General features: G+C 37.6%; 1 protein-coding gene across 1 annotated transcript in view; it reads right to left on the bottom strand.

The window, feature by feature from the left end:
- The window catches only part of LOC128744651 (D(2)-like dopamine receptor), an 82,221-nt gene extending 74,793 nt beyond the window's left edge, over positions 1 to 7,428 (bottom strand). Inside the window, exon 1 of the mRNA XM_053841809.1 lies at positions 6,392 to 7,428. The gene's annotated coding sequence lies outside the window, so the exon portion shown is untranslated. The remainder of the gene's footprint in view (positions 1 to 6,391) is intronic.
- Positions 7,429 to 12,222: the final 4,794 nt, after the last annotated feature.

The raw sequence follows: 12,222 nt of genomic DNA, 5'->3' as shown, positions 1-12,222 counted from the left end.
ATTATTGTTTGAGCTATTAGTTTTTTACAATTTTTAGTATTATTTAGAAATAATGAACATCTTTATGGCGCCGCTTTTGGATTGGAAAATTGACTGAGGTGTCATTACCAACTATATCAAAGGAATTTGTCTTATATCGAGGTAAAAATTATCTTATATCGAGGTTGTTCTATAACGTGGTTGTCTTATAGCGAGGTACCCCTGTATTTTTTTTTTGTACGCATTTGAAAAAACAAAAACTTGTACCACCCTAATAAGTAGATTCACGGTCACCCTAATAGTGCAAAAAGATGCACTATATCTGATTAATCTCTGATCTGATTTCTTATCAAATTTAGCAGATGTATTCAGAGTGTTAAGGCCGCTCGTTTGATACTAAAATCTGATGAATTATGTGGTAAATATCGTCATAAATTAGGCCATTGCAAATAATTTCAAAAGTCATGAATGAAAATTCGAACAACGGAATTTCCGAAAATCGGCCGAAAAATTTTTCTTTCGTTTTTGTCTTTTTTCGTAGATTTTCGCATGGAAAATAATAACGTATATATTAAAAGCAAAAATAGATTTGGTTTTCACGTTTAAACTTCAAGTAAAAATGCCTCAAATCAATTTTTTTTTGCTCGATTAAAAAAATCTTTGTTTTTTTTTCGCCCCCCCCCCCCTCCAGTGGCCCAACACCGGAAGGACAATAACTTTATAAAATATTTGTAATGGCCTTACTGTAATTATTGTAAAATTTCATGTGTTGTACACATAGGCTCACAACTTTCAAATTAAACATCCAATCGAAAACAAGTCCTATCCGGATATATTACCCTCCGAACGAAACTAGTAGCGCATTAATCGGTTTGGCCATATATCTGAGAAACAGGCGATAATTATTACCCAAGCAACAATGTGAGTTTTATTGTACTCTTATAGCGGTTTTCATGACCAATTTTGGTCTTAAAAGCTATCATAAGAGTTTAATAAAACCCAAATTGTTGCTTGGGTACCTTGTCGTTTTTAAGTGGAACAAGCTTTTATAATAGCAAGAGCTTCCATGTGGTTATTTATGGACAAAGCCTTATAAACAGTCTTTTGTCTCTGAATTATTCTGGTCGTTTTTCACAAGTTCATAGCGTTCTAGAAAGTTATTTATCTTACTCAAATCCATGTTTTAATGAAACATTGTTATACGTCTTTTTGTTGTCTGTATGTGTGTAACCTCAAAAGTTACAGCTATTTTAAAAAGTGCTTTTAAGGTGCTTCTAACAAACAAATCATTATATTTCGACAACCATAGGCGTGGTACACTAATTACGTAACTCAAAAATTATAGTTTTTTGACCCCCTCCCACCCCTATGTAACAATTAGTAATGCTTGGCATTACCCCCCCCCCCCCCTTTAAATTACGTAACGTTAACTAAACGTTAACTCCCCCTATCATTGAATAAAAATCGCACAATCCGCACGATTTTTTTTTTATTTTTGCAGACTCAAGAAACGCATCGATTCTCCATTTCTATCGAAACCACTCTGAGCAGAATGTCAATTCTGAATTGAGGGGGTGAGAAGGAAGGGCTGTAAGTGACAAAATTGAAAAAATCGAGATAATGGTAGGAAACGATACTTTGAGCATGGGTTTATGCATGCTAGAAAATTCATGTCAAAATTTTACCGTTTAATGACTTTTTTTAGAATCATGAAAAAAAACAACAAAATAAAAGTTGGTTTTCACTTGGAAGGAAAGGGGTGTAAGTGCACTATATGAGCAATGCCAGCTCAATTAACAAAACGGTTTGTCTTGAATATTTTTTATTGGGATGAAATTTTGCTGATATGTTGGACGCTACGCAAGGATTCATTTTCCATGAAACATAATTATTTTCGTCTGGAGTCACTTTTCAAAAAGGCGTATTTATAAATAAATTTTTTTAAAAAATATATCTTGAAAACTACTTTATTTGTTAAAAATGACGTCAACGGAAAAGTTGAAGGAAATTAAGCGTATTTTCGAAAAAATACACTAAAAGAAAAAACTTTGCAAAATCAAAATAAAAAGCATAAAACGTGAATTATCTCAAAACATGTCCCCTCAGATTCGTCTCATCTTTATTAATGATAAGTTAAAACATGTTCTAAAATCTGGCGAAGAGCTACTAATGGGCACTCTATCGGATTTTTTGTTTTATTCTGACAATTTTTCAAAAATTTCCAAATTTTACTTATTTTTGTAAAATTAAAAAAAAAGATCAAAATCTTCGCATAACAAATTGAACAATTTAGAGTGCTCTAAGCAGGCTACCACTATAGCCGAGAATAATTGAACAAATTACGCCATATAAACTTATTTCTTAGGTTCAGCCGTTCTGAAGTTAGGCCATTACAAATATTTTATGAAGATTTCGATTTTAAGATGTCAGGCCACTGAAGGGGAAGGGGGGGGGGGGGAGCGAGAAACAAACAATGAGATTTTTTTAATCAGGCAAATCTGGGATTACATACAATTAGAATTCTAGGAAAATCAATGACTAACGATGTTTCCATTTCCGAAAAAAAATTCTTAGATTACTAAGATCATGAGCTATGAGTAGCGTAACATACAGCCTACACAAGTACATTACATGTACGCTGTCGCCACGCAGTGAGACTTTTCTGTACTATTTTCCCTATTATCAGCAAGGCTGCTATTACTAAAACCGTTTTCCAGAAGAAAGTAATATTTATAGTTACTCATATCATGATATATAACTTATACGCATATACGCTAGCCCCGCCGAGGACAAAATTCTGAACTATTTTTCATACCATCTTGAAGGTGACAATCACTTGTATAAACATCTCGAAGACCACTACTTTCTAGGTAATCAGTAGCGTAAGTTACAGCGTATACTGTAATATTACATATACGGTAGCGCCACGTAGTGAGGCAATTCTGCACTATTTTCTATACCGTCTGCAAGGCTGTTATTACTCAAACAACTTTGCCTAAGAAAGTAATACCTTAGGTTACATGAATATTAATCTATAGCAAATAAAACGAGTTCGCATATACACTAGCGCTGCACGGTGATAATATTCTGAATTATTTTCAGTGCCATCTCCGAGATGATAGTCATTTGAACAACCTTCCCGAAGACTGCAACTTTCTAAATAGTCAGTAGCGTAAGATACAGCCTATACAAGAATATTACATCTGCACTAGCGCCACGTAGCGAGAAAATGCTGAACTACTGCTGCCTACCCGCTAACCTACCTTTCAATGAAGACGATTGTAATATGATTCCAAGATTTGCACTTGTACCCTTTTCACTCCAAGTAGTAATTCCCTATAATCGCTAGGAATGAAAGGGGTACAAGTGCATAACTGAGAAGGAAAGGGGTGTAAGTGCAAATAACATTTTCAAAACTATCTTATAAATCCCAAAAATCAAAGTGGTTTTCCAAGATTTCAATAGAATTTAATAAAGTAAAGCTAACACAACCATAGTGCGTCATTAGTTTTCTATTATATAATCTGACGAATTTTCTAGACGATGTTAACTTTGGATCTGATTTTCTCGAAATTTACTTTTTTTCACTTACACCCCTTTCCTTCAGACCTACTAAATTCTGATCAAACTGGATGATTTAACACAACCAGGTCTCAGATCAGAACAGGAATTTTGATCAGAATGGATTTGATCAAGTAGAATCGAGGCTAAAATCATAGAGTCTCAGTAGAGTTCAACTGTGAAGTTGAAACAGCAATTAGGCATCATCCCATGTTGCATGTTGGGCCAAATGGTCTACAGCTGCTCAGATTTATTTAGCAAAAAATAATTGCGTATTTCATCCGCGGACCATCCGCGTATCAAATCGCAATGGATCAAGAGAGACGTTATGAAAACTTATCTCCCCAGAGGAAAATTTGTACTGCAATTTCAAGTTTGAAATTTCACAACAAAATTTACGTCAACAGCAGCTAAGCAGCTAACCATTCAACTCGATCTCGTCGCCCATTTCCCAGAATTCTGTGAGGTTTCAGTTTTTGACGTAGAACTACGGCTTATGGCAGGGTGTCAATCACAAATTTGGAGTCAAGCCAGCGTTACGAAAGAACGAAAGATTTTGAACGCTAATAGCTCTTTCGCTTAAAAATAGATTTTAATGGTTTGCATACCATTCGATTCATGAAAGCTGCAGCAATTGCATGGTTTTCTTGAAAAGATTATTTCCTAATCGATAAATGGTGAAATTTAACGAAAACTTTCAAGCTAAAATTTCACCGTACAATTTCCGTAGGATAATCTTACTTCCCTGGCACGGACAACCATTACATACACCAAGCTTGTGGCTGCTGCTACTACTGCTTCGAGACAACGATGCAAAATAAACTCGGTTGCGTGTTCTGCCGCCTTGGCATGTAATGACATAAAAAGGAAGCAGAGTCATTATCATCATTCATTCGCTGCACGTCTTCCAAGCTGATCACTGCAACTTTCCCCTTCAATCTAAACTTGGATATCATCGTTTGGAAATTTATCGTACAAGTTTCACTTTCGGTCGTGTTGCTGACGTAGGAATGCCTCTTTGATTTCTATATTGGGGTGCACTTTTTAAAAACTAAAAAGGAACATATATCGAAAAGTGGTTATAGTTTGAACGCTTCTAACTCAGTCATCCCTCAAAAGACTCTAGAGATATTGGTATCAATCGATTGGAAACTTGTCTAAGAATCCATTACAATACAGTAGATTACATGTCTCCCTAATAAACTATATGTATGAGCTACAAGTCACACACAAATTTCACCAATCTCCAAAAGAAGTGTAATTGTGGCCTGATGAATCTCTTAGTGGAACTACAAACTCTAAGAAACGGATATATGTATCTACTATATACATAATATTTTTCTACGAATTGTACGCGATGTCAACCAAACTTAATGGTCGAAAAATTTAAACACCGCACAGTTTTCTCGTGAATTTCCTCCTTTTTGTGTGGTCTATCATGATAATGTCTACCACCTGCACTTTCTTCCTTCATTTTTCTTCTTTCGTTTAAAATTAAAAATTTAAAAACGTCACACTCTCGCAGAATGCAAGTGTTTAGGGCACATTAGCAAATTCAACATTTACCCCGCTGTCTTTCGCCGAAACTAAAAACAAGCACGTTATCCTAGACACAGCGGTAAAACCTCTTTCTCTTTACCATAGCAGTAACCACTCGCGAAAGGCACGTGTCTCTACTTGTATACTTGAGAAACTGTTTGTGACAGTCCACTCATTCTGACGGTGGCATAAATATGGGACTTCTTGATGGCTGTATTCGACATCTCAAGAAGCTAGATTTTCTGAACTCCGGACGTGTTATTCAATGTCTTCAAAACACGCACGATAAACATTGGTTTCCAAACTGGAGGAGATAAACAAGAGAAAAATTCAACTAGAAGTAGAACGATACAATAAAAAAGCGTCTCGACTGATGTAGATATATAGTTCAAACTATGCAGAAGATAGCGGTTGTCTTAAAAATATTATTCGGAAGCTTCATCTAGCATGGCCAGCCAACCAGAGTTCCTACCGGGCAACCCACTCACGCTGGGTGGTGGCCTAAACCTCCATTTTCCAGTTCATAAATGCAATGCTCTGCTGACCATCAGATTTCTAGAAGACATCAGCAGCACACCATTTGCTTGCTCGTTCAAGCGAAACATAGAAAAACCTTCCCAGAGTCAGCAGCTGTCATTTTTGCGATTCACCCGTACCTCAATAAGATTGCAAAAATATTGCCGCATATTTCCGTCCAACGTACGGCAGTATACCATTCAGCAACTTTTAACCTGAAGCCGAGGTACTGGCTGCTGGTCTTATCAGGAATTCGGCATATGTTCGGCGGTTTTGGGAACAGTATGCTTGAAGCAAAATTCCGTGTTCAGGATGCGAAACTAATGAAAAACCTTGCGCGGTCTCACAGACTAAGAAAAACTGAACAATCTAGGAAAAACACGAAATGGGAAATGTTGCACTTAACAAGAATCGCGTGTTGCGGAGCATAAGATGAAAAGTTCTTACATCGACGAAGAAAACTTCTTATTATGTGCTCATTATTGAAAAAAGGCCAAGCGCTGCAGTAGCTTCGTGGTCCAGTTAAATTAAAGGTTAATTCTATGGGTTTAAAAATTATTTCGAGCCCGTATGATATTGAATATAAATCAACACACAGTGACGAAACAAAAATAAGCAAGGAAAATATAATTAATTTGACTATTTTTGATGTAAAACATTGAAGCATTCAAACCATTAAAATTCTGTTGATCAATCGGATGAAATAAATTGGAAATAACTAAGCTAATTAACATTGCTGACCAGCTTTATGATGATCACAAAGCATTAAAAATTTAACAATCATAATCATAATTACCTTAATGTCATCGGCTGAATCAAATAAATTACACCGATTGTGGTAATGAACCGATAGTTGCATTTACGAACAAATGTTTTACATTTCAAATTAATACTACTCTGTTGAAGTGCAGGCGCAGGCACGGGTTTCTCCACTGCGTCGTTGGATATTCTCGGTCTCGGTTTACTCACAACTGAACAAGCGTAATTGTCACGCAAACTTTACACAGTGTTTTTTAATCACTTTCATAACACTTCTGCACACGAAACAAGCATAGGTAGGACTCAACTAGTTGCATCGACTGTAATCTCACTTTTATTATTTGGTCTCACTTTTTTTTTTGGAAATTTTGCGTGTTTCCTTCTGAATTCGTTTTAAAACATTGCACTTGAAATTTCATTCTTTGTAACAGTATTTTCAATCACTTGTCAAACTATTGCTCACAGCGTATGAAATGTTTCATTTTCCTTTCACTGGTTTTACCGATTGATTTCAAGTCGACAACTCCATTATCGGGAGATTTTTTTTTCTTCTTTTTTCACCAATCCCCACATAACACTTCACAACGCTGTAAACTTGCGGTTTCTCATCACTTCATCGCGGATTGGATTTTCCTGCTTTCATCCTGCGTTCAGTTCGCCTCACACACAACCGCATTGCAGCTCCGGATTGCAATTGCATCCTGATAAACTGGTGCCAACCAGATTCTATTCGGGTACGTCGCACAACCACTTCGCGAAGCTCGACGAGTGAATTTTCCAATCTTGTTTGAGCAGGTGCATCTTTCACTGCCAATAGTATTCCCAATGCACGTCTAATATAAATTGGCGCCAGATCCGAAGTTGCAACCCTGATCGGTCGGCGCTGTCCGTTGATCCTTTTCTTTCGTATGCAACCGCCTTGTCCTTCAAACACAATGAAAAAAAAACTTAATACCACACGTTTTGGTTGGTTTCCTCTGAGCTTTTAAGAAGCAAAGTTCGCAAGCCGAGTATCCAACCGGTCAACCAATGTCGATAAAGTCCGAACTTTGAACCACCACTTAAGTCGCACGTGCGAATCGTACGAGTGCGCGTCTGTGACTGGCGATGAAACACCAAACGCTGTACGGCACCGACCGGCAACGGCACGCTGTCAATGTGAAACATCCCCAAGCCAACCCACTGTACGGCAAGGATTGAATTGGTTCTGCTCGCGCGTGTGGTTACCAGTTGAGTGAATGAACCCCCCGTGGGAGCTCACTCTCTTAGATGGTTGTTCGCGTGCAATACTGGTGTTCATGGTGAATTCGAAAGAAGCATTCAACGAGATCGGCCGGTTGGTTTGTGGATCTACGGATCAAGTGCTCGTAACTACGGATTATCATAACCCTCACGGAAATGGTTGAAAATTTCTTTCAGTTACAAAACTCACGAGTATGCTACATACAAGTGAATAATAATGACAGTTTCTTATAGAGTTCCTCTGACAGAAAGAAACAAACAGAATACTAAAGAGGGTTTACTGAGTAATAAGTAAGGAATTAAAAAAGAAAAATTTACTTTAATGTTACGTTTCTGTTAATGAGAACCTGTACTTTTCACTTTAACGACAAATAAAACTCTCGCCATTTTATGCATTGATAGCATAATATTCCTCACTTGCAGGCTTTACCTCTCTGACCGTAGTTTATTCACACTTATATTTTCCCTGCTGGAGTATGACAAAACGCGAAACATTTTCATTGCAATTTTTCCGTACATTTTGATAGTTCCCCATATAATTTCTGTAGTGCGATAGAACTTTAAAATCCTTCACTACTGTTCTTCTTTATAACGTAACTAGCTGGGTGCCCGGTCTTACTCGGGGCGCCTTTATCTCACAGCCACTTGTACATCAGTTATTGTAACCGAAATGCTTATAATGCAAAAATATAACGCTTGTTCCTCTCTTGGATGTTCCTTGCCATTTGTCAGCACCCCTTCTTTTGTTTACCCGGCCACTTACACGTCTGGTTTCTTTATGGAAATCCCTATAAAACCCTATAAAGAAAGAGAAACAAAGACATTTATCCTATTTGCATCTTCCGCGAACAATGGCCACCCCACCCATAGGTAATGAATAGTTTTGTTATCGTACTTTTGAAAAAAAAAAGTAGAAGCTAGAACAGTGTTTCTTCCGTGGATACAAAAAACCTGTCATTCCTTTCATGTCACTTCAAGACAAAACATGTTTGTAAACAATGTTTTTAGTTTCACCACCAGGAGCAAGTATGCACAAATTATTGGCCGAGCCCACTCTGGAACATGCCACTTCAACTTGACCATAGGAAAAACGTGGTGTTCTCAGATCAACTCCACACTGTTTAAATGATTGCCCCTGTGATATGGGTCACTTTGATTCGGCGCATAATTACACTTGACAAATCTACACCTGCGAGCATTGCCGTTTAGTGTATCGTATTTTGATTTTTTCTTTTGTACGGATAAATTATTACAGTCATGTGGGCGTTACTTTCCCCTTCCTATCAGCAACCTCCTGTCATCAGTTCCCTGTTTTGTCCCACCGTCACTTAAGGAAGAACCGTCCAAAAATTTCGGAGTCTTCCCCCTATTACTCCCCCTTCTTTTGTCAACCCCTTTAGTTCTGATTCCCTTATACCAAGGAACACGTATGAAAGTTTGATAAAGAACGATCATGGCATTTCGGAATTATCGTCCCCCCCCCATTAGTCCCACCCCCCTTTGTTAATCCCCGGTGCTGATTCCCTTATGTCAAAGAACATGTGTGCCAAGTTTGAGAAAGAACTGTCATGGCGTTTCGGAGTTATGGTCTCCTCCCTATTAGGGACCCTCCCCCTGGCAGGGAACCTCCCCTCTCGTTTTTGTTAATCCCCCAGTGCTGATTCTCTTATGTCGAGGAACATGTGTGCCAAGTTTGGTGGAGATCTGTCAAGGCGTTCTGGAGTTATGGTGGAACATACAAACATACATAAAAACATATAAACATACAAACATACTCACGCTCACTTTTATATCTATACCTATAAAGAAGGATTTCTGTCTGTCTGTCTGTCTGTCTGTCTGTCTGTCTGTCTGTCTGTCCTGTGTTCCTTATAGAATCAAAAATTACTGAACCAATCGGCGTGAAAATTTGCATGTAGAGGTTTTTGGGGCCAGGAAAGGTTTTAGTGATGGTTAGAGACCCCTCCCCCACTAAGAGGGGGGGCTCCCATACAAATGAAACACAAATTTCTGCATAACTCGAGAACTAATCAAGCAAATAGAACCAAATTTGGCATGTGGGTGTTTTCGGTGACAAGAATTTATTCTAGGGTAATTTGAGACCCCTCCCCTCGTTATAAGGGGAATTATAACTCCTCTCCCCTTTAAGAGGGGGGGTTTCCATACAAATTTCCTCATAACTCGAGAACTAATCAAGCAAATGGAACCAAATTTGGCATGTGAAGGTTTTCGAGGGCAAGAAAATTTTCTATGTTGAATTAGGACCCCTCCTCACTTTAAGAGGGGGGCTCCTGTACAAATGAAATACCAAAAAAAAAGATGATACGGTGAACATGGTAGCTTGTGTATCATTTGTGTCTAGTTTAAAAGTAGCTTTATTGTGTGAAAACAAGTGCTATTAGTGATCTGTTGCAGTGATCTGACGGCAATTTTAGTGATATTAACAGATAAGTAAAAGTTTCTTTGCATACTTTTGATTTATTCTGTTTATCAACGGTTTAATTCTAAACCAGCGCCGTACATAGTGCCTATGAAAGTAGACGCTACGGCCGGCGGCTGCTTGAAATTTCATTGTTGTGTTTTTTTTCATTGTTCACTGCCTTGAGTGTCTGCCGTTGCTGCTGGACGAGTCCAGCCGGCGTGCGTGTGTATGCAAGTCGGGATGGATTGTGCAGCATGTGGTAATGTAATTCGGGCCAGCGACGATCCAGTTGTTTGCGTAGGTAAATGCAAATCTGTATTTTGCAGAGTTTGTACGCCCCTAACAAAAATTGCTGCGAAAATCGTAAATGATAATGAAAATGTTGTCTTTAAGTGTGCATCATGTTTATCAGCCCAAGATAACGGTGGCAAAAATGACGCTGTCTGTAGTGAGCTGACTGAGATGATAGGTAAATTATCATCTGTCTCTCAGTCGCTTGCACACAGCCAAAGCGAAATTGAAAGCCAGATAAATAGTGCAATTTCTAATGGTATCGATAGTATTTTGAAATCTATCAGTGAATCTCTTCGTGAGAGTATGGTAAACATTGAAGCCAGTGTTGCCAAAAAGCTGGATGATTTCAAAAAAACTATTATTGATAACATGAGTCGGGATATTAGTGTAGCCGCAATGAGTAGGAAAAGAACGCGAAATGAGCGAACGGTTCACTCTGAATCGGACTCAAATCCCAGTAAGAAAATTTTAATTATTCGTGATAAGCCGATTATTGACAATTATAGATCTGATGACGAGGTTTTTTCTAGTAATAATAAAACTTACGCGAGTGTGTTAGCGAGTTCATCCGGGAATACGGTAAATAAAGTCCAGCAAAAAGAGAAGCGTAAGGCTCGACCAGTCATTGTAATTAAACCGGTTGAGTCTTCTCAATCTAATGAAGATACTAGATCTTTTTTAAAAAGAACATTAGATCCAAAAAAACACAAAATTAGTAACTTTAGAAACGGGAAAAATGGTTCGATTATTGCTGAGTGTGCAATAGGGGATGACATTGAAGTCGTGAAAAATGACATTCAAAGCAATCTGGGTGAACAATTTAACGCTGTTATTCCTACAATTGCTAAACCGAAGGTTAAAATTGTAGGAATGAGTGATCAGTATTCCCCCGATGTTTTCGTTGACTTGCTTAAGAGTCAAAACGAGAACATCGGCATTAATGAAGTAAAAATAATTGCGCAATATGAAAATCCACGCTTCAAATATAACAAATATAATGTAGTAATTGAAGTTGACAAAGACACTTATAAAAGTTTGATGAATGCTGGTAAAGTAGGCATCGGGTGGGATAAGTGTCCTGTTAAAGAGGCCGTTAATGTTTTGCGTTGCTTTAAATGTGGAGAATTTGGCCACAAAAGCACGGAGTGTGTTAATACTGAAACATGTTCTAAGTGTAGTGGAAATCATAAAACATCCGATTGCTCTTCAACTGAATTTAATTGCGTCAATTGTATAAAATCAAATAAAGAACTTAATATGAATTTGGACGTAAAACATCCAGCATCTAGCTCACAGTGTCCGGTTTATCGGAGACTGTATGAAAAAAGAAAGAGCAACATATTGTCAAGTAAATAGCAACAAAAGGAATTGCAATGCGATGGGAAATTAGAAATAGTCTATCTGAATATTGCTGGTTTATCTACAAATTATGTTGCTTTGCGACATCTTGTAGAAATAAAACGTCCAATGTTGGTAGCACTAGCTGAAACTCATATAGTGGACGCTAATGCCTTTAACCAATATATTATACCGGGTTATAAAGTTGCTTTTTGCCTTTCGCATTCCAGGCATACTGGTGGTGTTGCTATTTACGCCAGGGAATCAATTAAATTCAACATTCGTACAAACGAATCTGTTGAGAATAATTGGTTTCTAGGGATTTCAGTTGAAAGAGGCATGACGATTGGAAATTATGGAATAATATATCATTCCCCTAGCTCAAGTGACCAGCGCTTTTTAGAAATTTTAGACAACTGGTGGGATAATTTTATAGACTTAAATAAACTAAATATTATTGCTGGTGATTTTAATATTGATTGGCTTAGTGGACAAAATTCGAATCAATTAAAGCAGTTAGCAGATTTTTACAACTTTAGACAAACAGTTTGCCAATTTACAAGAATTTCCAG

The sequence above is a fragment of the Sabethes cyaneus genome, chromosome 3 (genome assembly GCF_943734655.1).
Source record: "Sabethes cyaneus chromosome 3, idSabCyanKW18_F2, whole genome shotgun sequence".
Taxonomy (NCBI): domain Eukaryota; kingdom Metazoa; phylum Arthropoda; class Insecta; order Diptera; family Culicidae; genus Sabethes; species Sabethes cyaneus.
This window is presented reverse-complemented; position numbering and strand designations above follow the sequence as displayed.